This window comes from Bufo gargarizans, chromosome 2 (genome assembly GCF_014858855.1).
Source record: "Bufo gargarizans isolate SCDJY-AF-19 chromosome 2, ASM1485885v1, whole genome shotgun sequence".
Taxonomy (NCBI): domain Eukaryota; kingdom Metazoa; phylum Chordata; class Amphibia; order Anura; family Bufonidae; genus Bufo; species Bufo gargarizans.
In genome coordinates, this window is record NC_058081.1 from 570956471 (window position 1) to 570977480 (window position 21010).

Below are 21010 nucleotides of genomic sequence, written 5' to 3' on the forward strand. Positions count from 1 at the left end.
ACTGTATATAAGGTCATGGTATAATACTGCTGAGGGGGCCCTGACAATAAAATCTTTTAGTCCTCCGCGTGGGTCGGCCCCTTCTGAGTTCGGGCCCCAAAGCATCCCTTGATCATCGGTATAAGAGGAGTGGATTTCCCATGTAGGTTCAGACATATAAGAAGACTGCTACATGCATTTGCTATGTAGATTCAGACATACATATAACAGACATGGCACATGGATTTGCTATGTAGATTCAGACATACATATAACATAAGACTTGGATTTGCTACATCAGTTGAGGCATACCGTACCTTGTCCTGTTCTCACAAGGCTTTCCTTCTTTCAGTCAGCTCCCATTAGAGTTGGGTGCTCACTATGCTGCACAACTTATTAGCACAAGGCACACCTACCTGATGACGGAGTGACAGGAGAAAAGTCCATGACCTGTACACTAAGTCACACAGCTTAGTTCCGGTTAGTCAGGGTCGATCACTACGCTCAGGACTGTATTCACAGAGGAGCAGACTGCTTTACAGTCGCTATAGGTGTGATATGACGTGTGACACTTTCACAAAGTAAAGCTGTGTTCCATTACAAATCCCAGGAAGCTTGAAAAATACATAAGCTACAGAAAATGTTACATGACTGTACAGCTGCACTGTTCTTTGGAAAGAAACAAAGGGGAGAGATTTATTAAACTGGTGTAAAGTAGAACTTGCTTAGTTGCCCATAGCAACCAATCAGATTCCACCTTTCATTTTCTAAAAGAGCTCTGAAAAATGAAAGGTGGAATCTGATTGGTTGCTATGGGCAACTAAGCCAGTTCTACTTTACATCAGTTTGATAAATCTCCCCCAAAATGCCCATAAATGCTGTTAAAGGGGTATTACAGTTTCAGCAAATAAAAATTGTTTATGGTAAAATAAAAAGTTGTACAATTTTCCAATATACTTTTGTATCAATTGCTTATGATTTTTAAGATCTCTGCTTGCTGTCCATTAATTTGAACCTTTTTTTTCTTCCGATAGATAAAAAAATAATATCCAGGTGATGTGATGGACGCACAGGTTACAGTTACAGTTAGGAGCCTATTAGACTGGAAGATATTCGGGCCAATTATCGGGAACAGGCGTTCATAGGAACACTCATGCCCATATAACTGTAATCTCGTATGTCAGCTGATTCGCATCTTTCATCAGGATAAAGATACGGCTACATGGTGACATTTCATATAATGTAATTCAATGGTGTCGCAATGCGACATTCAGCGACTAAGACGCGACAGTCGCAAAAAAAATCCAACTTGGATGGATTATTTGTGACTGTCGCGTCACAGTTTCAGCATGTCGCATTGGGACACCACTGAAATCACATGAAATGTCGCATGACACATGTTGCCATACCCCTAGGCCTCTTGCACACGACCGTGTGCTGGCCGGGCCTGTGCTGCGGAACGGAAATTGCGATCCGCAATGCACAGGCACCGACCATGGGGCAGTCTCATCCGGACCGCGGACCCATTTAATTGAATGGGGTCCGGGATCCATCCGTTCCGCAAAAAGATAGAACAAGTTCCCCAAGGAAGCACTCCGTAGTGCTTCCGTTCCGTGCTTCTGTTCCGGATTTGCAGACCCATTCAAGTGAATGGGTCCGCATCTGTGATGCGGAATGCAAACGGTCGGTGCCCCGTGTATTGCGGACCTGCCATATGTGGGCCGCAATATGGCCACGGCAGGGCAAAGGTCCCGTGCAAGAGGCGCAAAAGGACGATTATCGGCAGCACATCTCCCTGTGTGATCAGAGATGTGCTGCCAATAAGCTTTAGAAATGAATGGGGGGAAGGGGTGACTGCGCTAACGATCATTCTTTCCCCATTACTTTTGTATTGGCCTGTGTAATCAGTTGCAAATAAGCGCCAATTATTATGTTTATCGCTGATCAGACTGTAACTTTTAACGCACTGTGGACAGAAAATATATTAGAAAATGATATTGTTTATTATTAGGTAATGAAATCGTAATACCCTTTTTAAACTTATATAAATTATGTTCAATGTGTCTTTTTTCTGTGTAAATGGGTTCTCCACTTTCAGCAACCCCTGAGATCACACTGCCGCCATGTGCCCCAGCAATCCGCTGTAATCTGTGGAGGAACCTGGCAGCAAGTGTTGGATCTGCCAGGTCCCGTTAGGCGGGAGAATCTATTTGTAGCGGCTCTCTGCTCTCCTAACAGATGCAGGTCTTGAATGGCGGCTTCCATCTTGAAAAGAAGATTTTTTTAGATTTTTTAACCAGACAACTACTTTATTGAATGCTAAGAATTGTACAGAATATCACAGACATTGAAATGTACATGCAGCAATATTACTTAGATATAGAGCATGAATATAATGGCAAAATAAACAAGAGATACCGAAGGAAACTGCAATGTGGAAAAAAGAAAAAATAAGAAGGAACTAAAGTGGCACAAAAATCAGAAGTGGTGCAGTTGTCAAAGGTTGCGCATGTCTTAAAGGGTCTGAGTTTTCATAAAACTTTTAATACGTCAGAGAAATCTCAAAAGTATTGATTGGTGGGGGTCTGAATGCTGAGACCCATCCCCTGCAGTGAGGAAGGAAAGCGTGATATGCGAGCTCTTGTCTCTCCTCATGATTTGTGGGGGTCCCAGGCGCCCAACAATTAAAACTTTTGATATGTCTCTATGACATATCAAAAAAGTTTTATGAAAGCTCAGTAATCCTTTAAGAGCATACACCTTACCTAACATATAACATATCACAGTGCTGAATATCTACAGACTTAGGGCTCATTCACATGACCGTATGAGTGGGTCAGCATCCGGAACGGGTGCGGACCCATTAATCTCAATGGGGCCGCAAAAGATGTAGACAGCACACCGTGTGCTGTCTGCATCCATTGCTCCATTCCCTGGCCCAGCAAAAAAAGGTAGAACATGACCTATTCTTGTCCGCAATCGTGGACAAGAATAGGCATTTCTATAATGGGCCACCCGCTCCGTAAATTTCGGAATGAATACGGACAGCATTAGTCGTGTGAATGCACCCTAATGTAGTAATTGAAGCTGGAATTGTGCATATATTAAATCCATGGTGTCCTACCTAAAAAATGGTCCCTCGTAGCAGATGTAATCAAATTTAAAGGGAGTCACCAGGAAATTCACTGCTAAACCAAGCACAGTGCCTTGTATTTATTGGTTAGCTGAATGTATTGTTGCCTTTTACTTAGTGATCCATTGCTTCATTCTGGAGAAGAAAGTGCCGTCACTGCATATGAGCAGTTAAGTGCACCGATGGTGGGACAAGTGACACTGTGCACCCTTGCTCCTCCACCTTCCTCTTATAGCCTTGCCTTTTCCTTCTTTATTGACAGGGCCAGGAGATACATGACCCTGCAGTAACATGCTGCTTGCGAACAAATCACCACTGAGGCGAGCAGGGGCGGACTGGGAACTTAAAGTGGCCCTGGAAAAAATACTAAAAGTGGCCCCATTTTGTAGTCGGGTCCAAATTAATGGAAGGTAGAGCCTGCAATACCATATTGTGGCACATTATACCACCCCAACAGAGCCAAATACCACAGTCCATCACAAAATACTGACAGCAGCACAAAATACATTCCCAAAAACTTCTACTGAATGTGAGGAGGGCCCAGGCGGCCCCCTGGGCATCAGCCCACCGGGAAATTTCCCTGTAAGGTCTATGGACAATCAGCCCCTGGAAGCGAGTGTCACCGCCAGCTCTCTGAGAAGGTCTGGCAGACGTTCTTCTGTACCTCTTGCATGATGTTCTTTGTTTTGGTTTCACTTTGTCATCTCCTTTCCTTCTCACAGCTGTCACCTATTTACACTAATTGCCTCCCTTTATATTCCCTCCCATACTGCCTCACTTTGCGGTTTATACTACTTCCTGGATTAAAGTGATCACTGCTGGAGACTTCTGTTACTGCTTGTTCAGATAAGTCCTTTCATGTATTGTGTTTCCTTGCTGGCTTGATTCTAGGTGACCCTGACTCCGTCCGTATTAAGTGCAGGGAGCTGTGGTCGTGTCCCCTCACTATTATAGGGTTTTCAGGTGTCACACAGTCTAGGTACGAGGGCATGCAATTGTCTACCTCTGAGACCCTTGTATGTGCTTAGCAGTTAGGGGGAGCTCTTAGGGTTTTACAGGGGTCACCTTTATGCTCCTTAGTTTGGGATCAAGCCAGTCGGGTGTTTATCCATAACTTCCAGCTATCTGCAACATCATCCGTGACAACGAGTCATTGGCTGCGGCCGCACACATGACCCTGTCCATGCTGGAACTTTACGTACTGGGCCCGAAGTGTAAGGAAAACGGCAGTGGACACACAGTTCATTTCAAGTAGCTGAAACTTTTAGTCATGTTCATCTAGGCTTGTCCTTTTCTATAGTATCAGAAACATATACTGTATCCGAATACATTTCAGAGGGCTGGAGTCTAGCCTGTGGATTCCCATCAGAGGGTCAGGCTTTGAATGGTCAGTGAAGGTGGGACTGGCGGTAGATTAGCACAACTCATGTTGGAGGCCAAAGGGGTGAGGGACAAGGCTGTCAAAGTGTGGTATGAGGTGCTCTGGAGGACAGTCCATATTTCTATGTGCACCTGGAAATTTCCAGTGAAGGTTTGGCAAGGGTTATATTTGGGTTTGCAGATTTTGGTTGGAAGAACTGGTTGGTTTAGAAGTGACATTGTTCAACAGTGAAGTACAGTCATGTTTATGCCTGAATATTTTTGTAATAAATTGTACTAACCTAACCGCCAATTGTTATAATATCCTTAGGATAGGTCATCAATATCTGATTGGTGGGGGTCTAACTCCTGGTACCACCATCGATCAGCTGTTTGAAGAGGTAGCAGTACTGCGTGAGGGCTGCAGCCTCTTCCTAGGCCAATAATGTCACATACATCAGTCACATGGTCTAGTTGCTGCTCAGTCCCATTAAAGGGTTAAGCCCACGAGTAATGTAAAAATGAACATCAGATATCATATATTATGTGGCAGTGTCTTGCTAGCAAACTTAGAACCAGCCCTGTACGGTAGCTCACATGGATCCAGAGATCTCCCTATTAATTGCCATAATTGCTCCAATAGATTTATTGCAAGCTGGCAGCTCAGGGGGTGTGCACTTTATCATGGGGGATGTTCTTCTGGCCTTGTGTGTCAGATCCGTGGTAGTACTTTGAGATTTTTTGTGTAAGGGTTAAAAGATCTGATCTACATAATAAAGAGTTATTTAATCTCCAAGGAGGCATGATCTGACCAGGTTATACCCTGAAAGCTTGTAGAAATGATGTAATTTGTAGTAGACATTTGTCCAATAAAAATAGATCAATACATAAAAGACTTTGTGCGGATTAGAAAATAAAGTAAAACCATCCTTATTTGCATGGAATATTCTCCACACATCATCGTTACCCTCTTTAAAATGTAAGGGGTCATTTACTATACTGAAATTTGGCAAAATTAGGCAGATTTCAAGTGCAGATGGCGGTGCAACGGTTAGTTATACCCCCATAAAAAATGTCAATCTCTCAATAACTTGTCATGTGGGCTTGAACATCAATTACAGCTTGACAACAACATCTCATGCTGTTCACAAGTCGACTTATTGTCTGCTGAGGCATGGCATCCCACTCTTCTTGAAGGGCGGCCCTCGGGTCATTGAAGTTCTAGGGTCAGGCTCGGACTGGCACACCGGGCAGGCGGGGGATTCCTCGGTAGGCCCCCAGTATTCTGTGCCCGGAGATAAGACAGATGAGTAATTATTTCTCTTGTTTCTCAGGAGAAATAATTATTGTAGCCACTAGATGGCAGTATCTCACAGTGATGCAGCCTCCTACTGGTGTACATTATATAGGAGGCCTTCTAAACTTCCCGGGCTGCTGGCAATGAAGGAGGAGAGAACATGTCTGGCCATCTTCCTGGCCTCCCTGCTGTCAGAAAACTGTGGTTGCTATAGAGAAGGACTCCTCTGCAGTGCTGGGCTGATTTCTCAGGTGTGTGACAGTAGTGAGCTGTAGGAGACTATAAGGGGGAAATAGGGGATTTGTTTATAGAAGACACAGATCTATGAATGTGTGCTTCTCTCTGCAGAGTTCAGAGTGGCATTGGGGGAACTCTGCCCTAAGTCACCCCAATGCCTCTGTTTTAGGTACACCCCCATTAGTGCCACAGCTCCAGATGCCCCCCAATTCCCGCACTTTAAATCCACCCCTAATATTGCCTCTTCTCCAGTTGCCCCCCTAATACCTCTGCTCCAGAATCACCACTATTACCCTGCCTAATGCCTCTGCTTTAGGTGCACCCCATAAATGCCCCAGCTCTAGACGCCCCCACTCTAAATGCAATGCTAATATTGCCTCTTCTCCAAATACCCCTGCTCCAGGATCCCTACTATTACCCTGCCTCAGGTGAATCTAATGTCTCTGCTTCAGTTATGACTCTCCGTTTGTGCTTGGGCTTTGTTAAAGGTTATGACCTGCAAAGGAGGTTGGACTTATGACTGAAAAAATCTGCACAGTGCGTCACACTCTCCAGTATTGACAAGTATGGTTTACATGGCGGTAGTGATGATATTCCGTATTTACAGGCATCACTGCTGCCATGTAAAGAGATACTGGTGGTGGAGGATTTAAAGGGGTTGTCTAGGTTTTCAAGTTATCCTCTCCACACCATAGGGCATAACTATATGATTAGTGGGGTCTGATTCTGCAACCCCCACTGATCCCAGGAACGTGTCCTGTTCCCCCTTTTTGATGGTGTGGCAGACCACACATATGCCCTACTGCTCCATTTATTCTCTTTGGGACCACTGGAAATAGCCAGTGCTGCCGTCTCCAGCGACCCCATAGAGAATGGATGGAAAGGCAGGATATATGCTCGACCTGCCACTCAATCAAGAAGGGGGATCAATGGGGGCTCCAGCGTTCAGATCCCCACTGATCACTTCCAGCAGTCAGACCCCAGCAATCTGATATTTATCACCTATCCTGTATATAGGCAATAGATCATTATGGTAGGACAACCCTTTTAATTATAATGTAGATTATGTAAAATATGAGGAGGCAAAGTGTCACGGACGTTCCCGTGACAGGTGGCAGGAGAACAGCAAGACTAGCAACACATGGTTTGATCTGACAGGTTTCCTTGTGGATCAATAGGCGTCTGTGTTGTTTCTGGTAATGGCCACACCCCTTGCCTCAGGTGTTGCTAATGTGGTGTGGGGTTTCGCTCTGGTAGATAGGGTAAGCGGACGCAGTACAGAGGCAAAAGACGTTCTTAATGCAAAACTTCAGTGTTTATTCACTCTTGAGGCAAATGCATAAAACAATGTGTTACTTTGCAGTCTTGGTGTTTACTTTACACAAATTGGAAAGTTCATATAAGACAAGTCACCTTGATGTCAGTACTGCCTCCAGCAGTCCACGGCAGGCTTTAGGGGGCCTGTTTTCTCGGTCCATGGGTCTCAGCCCTCCAATCTGGCACCAAGCCTCAGATCCCAACACAGAGATCCTGCTGCTGAGCCCAGCTTCCTATTTAAGGACAGCCAGGTGCTGACAAAAACTCAGACCGGCAATTAAATTCCAGTCCGGTATTTGACCCCACCTGGCTGCAAATCAGCCCAGCAGCACACGCTGGGAGGAAAATACCTGTTTTCCCAGACCATTCCCCTCACCGTGTCACAGTTGACATTTAACCTTCCTTATTTATTGTTTTCCCACTATGCTGTGTGGTTTATAGCTTCTGCATTGAGTTGTGGATTGCTGGTGTGTGGATCTCTGCGGAGTTCCTAGTGCTTTGATTGCTCCTTTGAAGTTAAGTCTTTCATTTACCTTTTTGTATTTTGTTTGAGTTCTGTGTTGTATTTCCCTGTCTTTTCTATTAAGGTCTGGGGGAAGACTCCTGTTCGTCCTTCCTCTTGGAGGAATAGGTTGTCTCATTCGTGACAATAGTGCAGGGTCCTATAGGGTCAGTTAGGACACTAGGTTCCAGTGTATGAACTCACCTACCTCTGGAGTCTGTACATTCTGGTAGTTAGTCAGAAATTTGATTATTTTTGTTTAGGAGGTGTCTATCTCCTTTTTCCTAGTTTTCAGGCCTTATTCCCTCACTCCTTTCCCTCCTATGTTAGGTGTGGTGTTTCCGTCCCACACCCGAACATGACATTAAGATTTGGTAAATTTCATGCCAGACATTTATGCTTAAAGGAGTTAAAGGGTTTGTCTAACTTCAGTAAATGGCATTTAGCATGCAGTTAATACTAGGCACTTACTAATGTATTGTGATTGTCCATGTTGCCTACTTTCCATCACATTATACACAGCACGTATCCGCGGTTATTACCACTGTGTAATCCAGCAGTGGTGGCCGTGCTTACACACTATAGGGAAAGGCTGGAAGTGCTTATAAGCTAACACCTTTACCTATAGTGTGCAAGCATGGCCACCACTGCTGGATTGCAGACTGGTCAAAACCCTGGATACGTGCTATGTCTAATGTGATGGAAAAGAGGCAATATGGACAATCACAATACATTGTAGTAAGTGCCTTGTAAATGCCAATTGCTGAAGTGAGACAAACCCTTAAGTGTGCTACACTTAATAGGGTTAGGCATACATGTCTATATATAATTGGTGTGTGCTATATGTGTTCTATGTATCAGTGGTGTATGTGCAGTATGTGACATATGCATCAGTGGCATGTGAGCCATGTATAAGTGTCTTGCGTCCCACATCTCTCCAATGAGTGATTGGTGTGCACTGCGTGTGTCTTGTTTCTGACTGACTTAAGTGCAGGATATCCATTTACAGTTGCAAGAAAAAGTATATGAACCCTTTGGAATGATATGGATTTCTGCACAAATTGGTCATAAAATGTGATCTGATCTTCATCTAAGTCCCAAAAATAGACAATCACAGTCTGCTTAAACTAATAACACACAAATAATTAAATGTTACCATGTTTTTATTGAACACACCATGTAAACATTCACAGTGCAGGTGGAAAAAGTATGTGAACCCCTAGACTAATGACATCTCCAAGAGCTAATTGGAGTGAGGTGTCAGCCAACTGGAGTCCAATCAGTGAGATGAGATAGGAGGTGTTGGTTACAGCTGCTCTGCCCTATAAAAACGCACACCAGTTCTGGGTTTGCTTTTTACAAGAAGCATTGCCTGATGTGAATGATGCCTCACACAAAAGAGCTCTCAGAAGACCTACGATTAAGAATTGTTGACTTGCATAAAGATGGAAAGGGTTATAAAAGTATCTCCAAAAGCCTTGCTGTTCTTCAGTCCACGGTAAGAAAAATTGTCTATAAATAGAGAAAGTTCAGCACTGCTGCTACTCTCCCTAGGAGTGGCCGTCCTGTAAAGATGACTGCAAGAGCACAACGCAGACTGCTCAATGAGGTGAAGAAGAATCCTAGAGTGTCAGCTAAAGACTTACAAAAGTCGCTGGCATATGCTAACATCCCTGTTAGCGAATCTACGATACGTAACACACTGAACAAGAAAGGATTTCATGGGAGAATACCACAGAGGAAGCCACTGCTGTCCAAAAAAATATTGCTGCACGTTTACAGTTTGCACAAGAGCACCTAGATGTTCCACAGCAGTAATGGCAAAATATTCTGTGGACAGATGAAACCAAAGTTGAGTTGTTTGGAAGAAACACACAACACTATGTGTGGAGAAAAAGAGGCACAGCACACCGACATCAAAATCTCATCCCAACTGTGAAGTATGGTGGTGGGGGCATCATGGTTTTGGGCTGCTTTGCTGCGTCAGGGCCTGGACGGATTTCTATCATTGAAGGAAAAATGAATTCCCAAGTTTATCAAGACATTTTGCAGGAGAACTTAATGCCATCTGTCCACCAGCTGAAGCTAAACAGAAGATGGGTGTTGCAACAGGACAACGACCCAAAGCATAGAAGTAAATCAACAACAGAATGGCTTAAACAGAATAAAATACGCCTTCTGGAGTGGCCCAGTCAGAGTCCTGACCTCAACCCGATTGAGATGCTGTGGCATGACCTCAAGAAAGCGATTCACACCAGACATCCCAAGAATATTGCTGAACTGAAACAGTTCTGTAAAGAGGAATGGTCAAGAATTACTCCTGACAGTTGTGCATGTCTGATCTGCAACTACAGGAAACGTTTGGTTGAAGTTATTGCTGCCAAAGGAGGTTCAACCAGTTATTAAATCAAAGGGTTCACATACTTTTCCCACCTGCACTGTGAATGTTTACATGGTGTGTTCAATAAAAACATGGTAACATTTAATTCTTTGTGTGTTATTAGTTTAGGCAGACTGTGATTGTCTACTGTTGTGACTTCGATGAAGATCAGATCACATTTTATGACCAATTTGTGCAGAAATCCATATCATTCCAAAGGGTTCATATACTTTTTCTTGCAACTGTATGTGTTAATTCTGCCACATGTATGTTTGTGCATGTTTTTGCTGTGAATGTCTGCCATCATACTTCATCTTTAATATTTCTGTTATCACTGTAAGGGCTCAGGAACACGATTGTTGGGTGTTTTGCAGTCTGCAAATTGCGAATCCGCAAAACATGGATACCGGGTGTGTGCATTCCACATTATGCGGAACAGAACAGCCGGCCTCTAATAGAACAGTCCTATCCTTGTCTGCAAAGCTGACAATAATAGGACATGTTATATCATTTTGCAGAATTGCCATGCGGACATACACACACGGAATGCACATGGAGTCATGGCCCCATTGAAGTGAAGTGAACAGTTGTCACGGAAGGTGTACAGAAAACGAGAAGACACAAAATGAAGATCCAACTGACTGGATCCAAAACTAAGGAACAAAAAGGGAGAGCCCTGCAACAGACCTGGCTCTCTCGCTAACTGCTCAGCCTATGCAAAAATCTCAATGGTAGATGATCGCATAGTAGCATCCAGCATGCACACACTCCAGGAAGTTGTATAAACCACAAAGTGATGCAGTATGGGAAGGGATTTAAAGGGATGCAATCAGTGCAACTACATGACAGCTGAGAGAGGCTAACAAGATGAGAAAACGAAAGCAAAACAAAAGGAACCTCAAGGAGGAGGTTCTGAAGGATGTCTGTCAGAGCTTCTCGGATGTCTGGTGGTGACAACAGTATAGACATGGAAAAAAAATAAGTTTGGTGTGCAGGAGCCCTAAGGTGGGCCCCCAAAAAAGTTACACTGGTGGGCCCTAAGTACCCCAGTGCAACACTGTCTGGGGTACAGAGTTACAAGCCTCTACACAGCAACTCAGCTGATCCCATAGGTTTTCAATGGGATTCAGGTCTGGAGAAAGAGCAGGCCACTCCATTTACCCCAGTCTCCAGCAGCCGTTCCCTAATGATGAAACCTCGATGAGCTGGCGCATTGTCATTCATGGAGATGAAATTAGGGCTGTGTGGTTCATGCAGAGAAACAATGACTGAATTAAAGTGGTTGTCTCATTATGGACAATGGGGGCATATTGCTATGCCCCCATTGTCTTATAGGTGCGTACCTGCACCTATATTGAAAACGGAGCCCGGCAAGGTGGTGGCTGGAGGACTCCGGTCCGGCCACCACCAAGCCGGCTCCCCATAGAAGTGAATGGGAGCATACCGCGCATGCCAGCGCTCTGCTATTTTCGCCGGCTCCATAGAAAATAAATGGAGGGCTGCTGCGCATGCGCAGTGCGCCCGCCTTCACTTTTGTGGCTCCGTTCTCGATATAAGTGTGGGTCCCAGCCGTGGGACCCGCACCTATAAGACAATGGGGGCATATCCTAGCGATATGCCCCCATTGTCCATGATGAGACAACTCCTTTAATGATGTTATTCATGTAGTATGGGGTTGTCACTGTGCCATTCACACAGTGGAGGGCAGTTCTGTATTGACTAGACATGCCTGCCCACACTGTAACACCACCACCAAAGGCTCGTCTGGTGACAACAGTGGCTGATACATAGCGCTCTCCTTGACATCTCCAACATCGTTGGCAGCCATCATTTCTGCTCAGCGTGAATCGACTTTCATCAGTGAACAGCACTGAGGCGACTGGTCCTTCATCCAACGTAGATGCTCCCTGGCCCATGCAAGACGATGATGCCTGTGCCTAGTGGTGTGGTCACCTGTAAAGGTTAGAGTGCATTTTAGGTTTATCCTTAAATTTCCCCAGCGAGCCAAATATCCCTAACTTTATGTGAGTAGTATATGTATATTTATGCTATACACAATGGGGAAGACTTATAAAAACCATGTGTACAAGAAAACCGGCTTAGTTGCCCATAGCAACCAATCAGGCAGCTCTTGAAAATGAAAGGTGGAATTTAATTGGTAACTATGGGCAACTAAACCAGTTTTCCTTTACACCATTTTGATAAATCTCTCCAAAAGTCTTTGTCTAAGAAAGACAAAGAAATGAAGAAATGAAGGGGTTAAAATGAGTTCTCGATTTCATCTTGGGTATGACACCACAATGTTTGCACACCTGGATTCTTCTATGCAGATCCTCTTAAAGGGGTTTTGCCATCTCAGACAATGAGGGCAGTTTCGGATTGGGCTGTCTAGGGCCCACCATTAAGATTTATTTGGGGGGCCCACCATATGGATACATCCAAATACAGTCCTGATCAAAAGTTTAAGACCACTTGCAAAAATGGCAAAAAATCATATTTTACATTGTTGGATCTTAACAAGGTTCCAAGTAGAGCTTCAACATGCAACAAGAAGAAATGAGAGTGAGACAAAACATATTTTGAGCATTCAATTAATTGAAAATAACGATTAAACTGAAACAGGCTGTTTTTCAGCTAATCCAAAGTTTAGGACCACATGCCTTTAAAAGGCCAAATCTGTGCAAAGATGTGGATTCATTGTCATTTTCTGTCAGGTAGTCCCACGTTGTGATGGCAAAGGCAAAAAAACTCTCCCTTTTTGAACGTGGTCAGGTTGTTGAACTGCATAAGCAGGGTCTCTCGCAGCGCGCCATCGCTGCTGAGGTGGGACGCAGTAAGACAGTCATTTGGAATTTCTTAAATGATCCTGAGGGTTATGGAACAAAAAAGTCAAGTGGAAGACTCAAAAAAATTTCATCAGCACTGAGCCGGAGGATCCAATTGGCTGTCCGTCAAGACACTGGAAGATCCTCGACCCAAATTAAGGCCCTTACTGGAGCTGACTGCAGCCCCATAACCATCAGACGGCATCTGAGACTGAAGGGCTTCAAAAACAAAAAACGTCTTCAAAGACCTCGTTTTCTTGAACGCCACAGAACTGCTTGTTTGGACTTTGCAAGAGAGCACCAAACATGAGACATTCAAAGGTGGAAGAAAGTTTTATTCTCTGATGAGAAAAAATTTAACCTTGACGGTCCTGATGGTTTCCAACGTTACTGGCATCACAAGCAGATCCCACCTGAGATGTTTTCTACGCGCCACAGTGGAGGGGGCGCCATAATGGTCTGGGGTGCTTTTTCCTTCAGTGGAACAATGGAGCTTCAGGAAGTGCAGGGGCGTCAAACGGCCGCTGGCTATGTCCAGATGTTGCAGAGAGCATTCCTCATGACTGAGGGCCCTCGTCTGTGTGGTAACGACTGGGTGTTTCAACAGGACAACGCTACAGTACATAATGCCCGCAGGACAAGGGACTTCTTCCAGGAGAATAACATCAATTTGGGACTTCTTCCAGGAGAATAAATCCAATTGAGAACCTTTGGGGATGGATGGCAAGGAAAGTTTACAAAAATAGACAACAGTTCCAGACAGTAAATGGCCTTCTTCACCATTTGGAGAAATGTTCCCACTCACCTCATGGAAACGCTTGCATCAAGCATGCCGAAACGAATTTTGGAAGTGATAAACAATAACGGCGGAGCTACTCATTACTGAGTTAATTTTTGGAAGTTGGAATTCTGTATTGGGGGGTTTAGTTTTTTTGGGGAGGTGTGGTCCTAAACTTTTGATCAGCTGAAAAACAGCCTGTTTCAGTTTATTAGTTATTTTCATTAAATTGAATGCTCAAAAAATATTTTGTCTCACTCCTATCTCTTCTTGTTGCATGTCGAAGCTCTACTTGGAACCTTGTTAGGATCCAGCCATGATAAATATGATGTTTTGCCATTTTTCAAGTGGTCTTAAACTTTTTATCAGGACTGTATTAGGCTACTTTCACACTAGCGTTCGTCGGTCCGCTCGTGAGCTCCGTTTGAAGGAGCTCACGAGCGGACCCGAACGCCTCCGTCCAGCCCTGATGCAGTCTGAATGGAGCGGATCCGCTCAGACTGCATCAGTCTGGCGGCGTTCAGCTGTCCACCTGGCCGTGCGGAGGCGAGCGGATCCGTTCAGACTTACAATGTAAGTCAATGGGAACGGATCTGCTTGAAGATGACACCATATGGCTCAATCTTCAAGCGGATCCGTCCCCCATTGACTTTACATTGAAGGTCTGAACGGATCCGCTCAGGCATCTTTTCTAAGTTATTAATGCAGACGGATCCGTACTGAACGGAGCCTCCGTCTGCATTAATATGATCGGATCCGTTCAGAACGGATCCGATCAAGCGCTAGTGTGAAAGTAGCCTTACCTCCTCACACAGCAGCAAGGTGCCTGGGAAAGGAGGGCACTGACTGTCCTACCTCTGGACCTATAAGTCATTTCTATAATAATGTGTCTATAATAATAAACTGGGTAATTTCTTAAGATTTCTACCCAGTTTTTTATATGAACATAGGCTGGTTGAGGTGCTGTACACTGCCAATCTTTATGTAGTGCAGTAAGTCTACTGTGTTATGTGCCCCTTATACAGGGGGTGGAAGACAAGGGGCCCACCTTGCTCAGGGGCCCACCGGGGGATTCACCTGTATTACTGTGGGCCAGTCCAAGCCTGAATGAGGGCATATCGCTAGGATATGCCCCCATTGTCCCACTTCTAGGACCCGCATCTACAACAATAACGGAGCGGGGAGAGCTGTGGCTGAAGGACCCCGGATTTCCCGCACGGCTATTTTCGGCGGCCCCACAGAAATGAATGGAGTGTGCGCTCAGACAATGGGGGCATATCCTAGCGATATGCCCTCATTGTATGTGATGGGAATACCCCTTTAGGCTCTATCAGGTTGGGTGGGGACCATCAGTGGACAGCCATTTTCAGGTATCTCCAGAGATGTTTCATTAGGTTCATGAGTCCTGAAACCTCCACTGATCACCTGTTTGAAGAGGCTGTGGCACTACGGAGAGCGCTGCGGCCTCCTCACAGCTTACCAAGCACAGCGCCATACATTATATAACGGCTGTGCTTGGTATTGCAGCCCAGGCCCATTCACTTCACAGGACTGCACATATTCATTGGTCACATGTCCTGTGGTATCACTGGCCTAGAAAGAGGCTATGGCGCTTAATGTATCGGATGATTGGCGGGGGTTCAAAGAGCCAGACCCTCACTAATCCATATTGATGACCTAACCTGAGGATAGGACATCAATATTAAATTCCCTTTAAACCCTTTTAATTACCACAATCATTATCATCCCACTCTTTGTGTCCCTGATTATTATTTATTTTATTTTTTGTCCCTAATGCTATAAAGTATTTATACATAGATGTTGATGTGTATTTCCTGAAAATAATTTGTCTCCACCTACTGGCCAAACCAAACAGTGTAACTGAACATTAGCCAATATTTTTTTCAATACAAATTCACACGTTGTTGTGAAAGTACCTCAACAACATACTCCAGTTTTTTTTTTTTTCAATGCAAATCACTATTCATGGTTAAGCAGCAGGTATAGAAGATTTTTTTCATGTTTAGATTTCATGCTGCATTATAAACTTCTAGTTGGGCAACTACTGGGATCTCATACAAGAATGCATGCTCAGCTACTAAGGCTACTTTCACACTAGCGTTCGTCGGTCCGCTCGTGAGCTCCGTTTGAAGGAGCTCACGAGCGGACCCGAACGCAGCCGTCCAGCCCTGATGCAGTCTGAATGGAGCGGATCCGCTCATACTGCATCAGTCTGGCGGCGTTCAGCCTCCGCTCCGCTCGCCTCCGCACGGACAGGCGGACAGCTGAACGCGTTCGGGTGTCCGCCTGGCCGTGCGGAGGCGTGCGGATCCGTTCAGACTTACAATGTAAGTCAATGGGAACGGATCCGCTTGAAGATGTCACCAATTGACTCAATCTTCAAGCGGATCCGTCCCCCATTGACTTTACATTGAAAGTCTGAACGGATCCGCGCAGGCTACTTGCGCACTTGCGAATTTTTTTAAAGTTATTAATGCAGACGGATCCGTACTGAACGGAGCCTCCGTCTGCATTAATATGAGCGGATCCGTTCAGAACGGATCCGCCCGAACGCTAGTGTGAAAGTAGCCTAAAACTGTAAGCATGTGTATACCCCAAGAGAAAAACTGGACAGATATAACGGATTCATACAGCTGCTTCATTTATTAAATGGAGTTACTCACAGTTTTTTAGCTTGGAGTAAGCATGTTTATTTCAGTACTTCCAGTTAGGCTGGGTTCACACCTGAGCGTTTTACAGCGCGTTCCTACGCGCTGTAAAACGCTCAACAAGGAGAAACCAATGATTCCCTATGAGAATGGTTCTCACCTGGGCGTTTTACAGCTCGTACGATCGCGCTGTAAAACGCCCGACGCCCCAAGAAGTACATGAGCTTCTTTGGGGCGTCTTGTCGCCCGTTCTCGTACATAGACCTTCGGGAACGCGCGACAATGGGCGTTCGCTTGTCTCTGTATGCGCGATTGCAAACGCCGGTGCAATCGCGCATACAGAGCGCTCCTTTCAGAACGCTCAGGTCTGAGCCCCGCGTTAAGTGCATGTGTTGAGTGTGTTAAGGGTACTTTTAAAACAACTTGTCAAAATCAAATTATTTGGGGAGCATCTTGCAGATATTATTAGTAGAAACATCACCAGACTCAAACAGCCTAATAAAATAAAATAAAAAAGACTATTCTGGCATAATCAAAACTAAACACAGCCTATAAATAAAGGAATGGTGCTGTCATCACAATAAACACATATTATGAATAATGTTATACTCTATGGTGACATTACACAGCCATGGAATAGAAACAAACACTAAAAAAGGCCTCACGCTATTGTGACATAATAACAATAGAATACAGCCTACAAAAACAAAACAAACACATTTATGACATCACCGCATACAGCCTATGAATAATAAAGATAAAACTAAGGCCTCTTTCACACGAGCGTGGCGTGTGAGGGCCCGATAAGATGCAGGTGCGTTGCGGTAAAATGCACCATTTTTCCGCGCAAGCGCAAAGCGTTTTAATGCGTTTTGCACGCGCGTAAGAAAAATCGCCATGTTTGGTACAGACCCAAACCCGGACTTCATCACTGAAGTTCAGGTTTGGGTTAGGTGTTGTGTAGATTTTATTATTTTCCCTTATAACATGGGGAAAATAATAGCATTCTTAACACAGAATGCAAAGTAAATTAGGGATGGAGGGGTTAAAAAAAAGAACTTACCTGCTCCATAGCTGCCGGTCTCTGTTCTATCTTCAGGACCTGGCAAAATACCTGTGGTGACGTCACTGTTCTTATCACATGGTCCAATCACATGGTTCATCGCCATGGTGAGGGACCATGTGATGTGACGTCACCACAGGCAGGGCAGCTGCAAGGATTTTTGCCGCCCTAGGCAAGATAAAAATTTCCACCGCCCCCCCCCCCCTCCTTATCAGATGATCTGCCCATATCATGACATCACATATGTTCCACCCCTTTCTCAGCATTTAAATGAACAGAACTGCTATGTTTCCCTTAGGGTTAATCAAGCTTCTTGACGCTGTCTCCCTGACAGCCGCTAGAGGTGCTTCCACGATTCTAACACTGTGAAAATTACAGTGGGAAGACGCGGAACATAGTTTTGAATGCGTGCGCATGCGCATTCGCAGCTGAGAGGAGGATCGGGGAGAAGAGTTCCCAGTGCCGGCGCTGGAGAAAGGTAAGTGGCTGAAGGGGTTTTAACCCCTTCAGCCCAGTGGGAGGGGGACACGAGGGTGCCCCACTCCTAACAACTATATAGTGCCAGGAAAATGAGTTTGTTTTCCTGGCACTATAGTGCTCCTTTAACACCAGTACTGCACAGTGTCTTTTCTCTGCGGGAACAGGCTATAGACACCAGTACCACTACATTAAACTGTAGTGGTTCTGGGACTATAGTGTCCTTTTAGGCTCCATTCACACTTCCGCAATTTCGTTCTGCATTTTGCGGAACGGAATTGCGGACCCATTCATTCCTATGGGGCAGCACGACGTGCTACCCGGACACGGAATTGCAGAATTCCGCAAAAAAATAGAACATGTCCTATTCTTGTCCGTGGACAAGAACAGGCATATTCTATTAGTGCCGGCAATGTGCGGTCCACAAAATGCAGAACGCACATTGCCGCTTTCCGTGTTTTGCGGATCCGCAAAACACGTTGCGGACGTGTGAATGGAGCCCTAATGTGAGGTAAATTAGTTTCCAATGTAGTATTAATAACTAAACAATTACATAATAAACATATTGCATTGTTTACTTACCACCAGGACAATAAGATGATCTGGTCTCTGGCTGCAGTCTGGCTCTGGGGACTCCCTTGTCACTCTCTTCTCCCCCTTCCCCCCTTGTCACTCACTTCACCCCCCCCCCTTGTCACTCTCTTCTCCCCCCCCCCCCTCATCACTCACTTCTCCCCCCCCTCCCTCCCTTGTCCCTCTCTTCTCCCCCCCTCCCTTGTCACTCTCTTGTCCCCCCCTTGTCACTCTCTTCTCCCCCCCTTGTCACTCTCTTCTCCCCCCCTTGTCACTCTCTTCTCCCTCCCTTGTCACTCTCTTCTCCCCCCCTCCCTCCCTTGTCACTCTATTCTCCCCCCTCCCTCCCTTGTCACTCTCTTCTCCCCCCCTCCCTTGTCACTCTCTTCTCCCCCCTCCCTTGTCACTCTCTTCTCCCCCCCTCCCTTGTCACTCTCTTGTCCCCCCCTTGTCACTCTCTTCTCCCCCCTTGTCACTCTCTTCTCCCTCCCTTGTCACTCTCTTCTCCCCCCCCCTCCCTCCCTTGTCACTCTCATCTCCCCCCCCCCATTTGTCACTCTCTTCTCCCCCCCTCCCTTGTCACTCTCTTCTCCTCCCTTGTCACTCTCTTCTCCCCCCCTCCCTTGTCACTCTCTTCTCCCCTCTCCTTCTCCTGTCACTCTCTTCTCCCCCCCCTCCCTCCCTTGTCACTCTCTTCCCCCCCCCCTCCCTCCCTTGTCACTCTCTTCTCCCCCCTCCCTCCCCTGTCACTCTCTTCTCCCCCCTCCCTTGTCACTCTCTTCTCACCCCTCCCTTGTCACTCTCTTCTCACCCCTCCCTTGTCACTCTCTTCTCCCCCCTCTCTTGTCACTCTCTTCTCCCCACCTCCCTTGTCACTCTTATCCCCCCTCCCTTGTCACTCTTATCCCCCCTCCCTTGTCACTCTCTTTCTCACCCCGCCCCTTGTCAATCTCATTCCCCCCCTCCCTTGTCAGTCTCATTCCCCCCCACCTCTAGTGTCGCGTGGCCGAGCTCTGTTAGGTCCTTATAACATGGTTACAAGGGAAAATAATAGCATTCTGAATACATGATGTAGGGGTTAAAAATAAAGAAAATTAACTCACCAAGTCCACTTGATCACGTAGTTGCAGATCTCTGTCTTCTTCTATAATGTTGAGCTGCCGGCTAAGGACCTGTGGTCAGGGCCAGCGCCACCTGTAAGGCGACCTAGGCAGCCGTCTAGGGCGCAATTTAGCAGGAGGCGCTGGCCCTGACCACAGGTCATTAGCCGGCAGCTCAACATTATAGGGAAAATAATACAGATCGGGTCCCCAGCCAGATCATCACCTAGCAACCATGCGTGAAAATCGCACCGCATCCACACTTGCTTGCGGATGCTTGTGATTTTCCCTCTGCTCCATTCACTTCTATGGGGCCTGCATTGCGTGAAAAACGCACAATATAGAGCATGCTGCGATTTTCACGCAACGCACAAGTGATGCGTGAAAATCACAGCTCATGTGCACAGCCCCATAGAAATGAATGGCTCCGGATTCAGTGCGGGTGCAATGCGTTCACCTCACGCATTGCACCCGCGCAGAATACTTGCCCGTGTGAAAGGGGCCTTAGTGTGACAACAACCCTGGAGAACACAGCCTAAGAACCAACACAAACAAAATTATGACATCACCAACAGGATTCAGCCTAGTTATGACACATCAGTGGTGCAGAGCTTATGAATGAAGGCAAACACTACTGTAATCTCAAAGTGTACAGCCTAGATAAAAGGCCAAAATTATTGTGACATCATCATTACAGAGCACAGCCCAGCAGGGATGCATTATGTCACAGAATTTTTTTTCTGCCAGTTAAAACCAGATAGGAACACATATCATTTTTTTCTAATCTGTTTTTATTTTCTGATTGCAGATTTTTTTTATTCTATTTACTAGACATGATTAGTGTTGATCGCGAGAATTCACGAAGATCTAGAATATAGTGCTATATCTTCGTAATCACAAATATTCTAGATTTTTTTTTTCCTCAGTACCCATGAACCCTCACTGCTTCTTGCTTGTGGGCCAATGAGAAGGCTGCAATATCTTTGACTTTAGGAGTAGTGTTGATTGCAAATTTTCTGATTGCCGATTTTCGCAACTAAGAAAATAATGACTGGAGATCACAAATTCTCGAATATATGACGAAGGTCCTTTTCTAGCCAGGTCCAAGAAGAAGAAGAAAGAAGACGAGCCCGGCTGCGCGATCAAGTGGATAAGGTGAGTTACATTTTTATTTTATTTTTTATCCCACAATGGACCTTTTACTTAGTATTCAGAATTAAAGAAAGCTATTATTTTCCATTATAACCATGTTATAATGGAAAATAATAAAATATACAGAACACCGAACCCAAACCCGAACTTCAGTGAAGAAGTCCAGGTT